We start from the raw sequence: 1,378 nt of genomic DNA on the forward strand, positions 1-1,378 counted from the left end.
CTGTACATTATATTTTGCAAGAAACTGGTGAGTGACAAAAGACCCCTGACCCCTCCCCAGCCCTGTGCAGGTGTCCAGTCCTGACACCTGTGTCTTGGTTTCTGTGAAGGCTGCAGCCTGTGGCACGTGGCACCCCGAAATGCACCCTTTGCCCACGCAGCCAGTGCTCCGTCAGCCTGGCATTGAACCAAACACATCTCAACAGCAGAACGCAGAACTATAAAACACAGCTTCTACGTAATAAACACCTATGGTCTAAGACCCTCCTTCAAACGTGACTCTACTGGCTGTGGGTCCAGCTTCTTCCTCACAGATAGTCTGTCCCTAATCCACGAACTCTCCTGGACCATCTATGGAATCTAAGAAGAAACTCAAGCCTTTTACATAGATGGAACCAAGCCGCCAACAAAAGACAACTGGAGAGAGAGCCCGAGGCTGCGGCAGACAGCCCTCGGCACCTGCTTCTGTTGGGCTGGAGAGCAGCCTCACTTCCCAGCCGGAGCTGGGTGCTCTCACCCACAATCCCTGACCAGTGATTCCACCTCTCTCATCTGTGGCCCGAACGGAAACTGCCAGGACGCTCCGAGAGGTAGAGAGGAGAGGATCAGGTAGGGTTACTGACCAGAGACAGGATGCCAGTGTGTGGGTGGGCCAGGGGAACCCCATTTTCTGAAGCTGAAATGGCTGCTGTCACTGCACACTCAGAGGACAGACCTCATGTGCAGCAACAGCACATGCAAGGTACCAAGGCCAAAGAAGGGGACCCCAAGTGTCTTTTCCATTGGAAGAAGGGGCTATGTACAGGGGGAAGAGGGGAAAGCCTGGCCAGATGCACCCCCATTTTATCTCATTCAACCAGGAGATCAAACTGCTCAGCAGCTTCAAACTCAGCATTCATGGCCGCGGCCCACTCATCCAGCTCTGATTTCAGGATCTCTGGCACCTTCTTCTTCCGTTTCTCCTTCATGACTGGTGGGGGAGATTCCGGAGAGAGTCGTGTCCAGGGCCCAGGGATTTGCGGGGACCCTGGGGACCTCAGTTAACTTTGAATACACTAAAGGCAGGATTCCGGCCAAGTCTTCTGCCCCCAGCAGTCCCTTGAAGCCAGAGCAGGATCTGCAACCTGGGGTGGAGGTGGAGAGGCACAGCCAAGGGGCTCCAGCCCGCTGTAGGAGCGCCTGACTTTCTTAGACATTTCCAAGTCTCTGGTGTCTAGGTCTCGTCCCCTGGAGTTAGACTCAACATCTAGGTCATACAGCACAGGAGTGGTGGTGGGGGTGACAGGGACACTACATGTCTTGAAGAGGTCCTCCCCAGTAGGTTCCTGGCGAGGAGGCTCGTTTTCTTTCTCCAAGAAAAAGGCGATCCTAGGGCTCCT

The 1,378-nt window shown here is 54.5% G+C and overlaps 1 pseudogene; it reads right to left on the reverse strand.

Annotated features, from left to right (window-relative positions):
* LOC105299340 overlaps window positions 1-1,378 on the reverse strand; it is a 2,631-nt pseudogene that overhangs the window by 338 nt on the left and 915 nt on the right.

Source organism: Pteropus vampyrus, unplaced genomic scaffold, assembly GCF_000151845.1.
Source record: "Pteropus vampyrus isolate Shadow unplaced genomic scaffold, Pvam_2.0 Scaffold180, whole genome shotgun sequence".
NCBI lineage: Eukaryota > Metazoa > Chordata > Mammalia > Chiroptera > Pteropodidae > Pteropus > Pteropus vampyrus.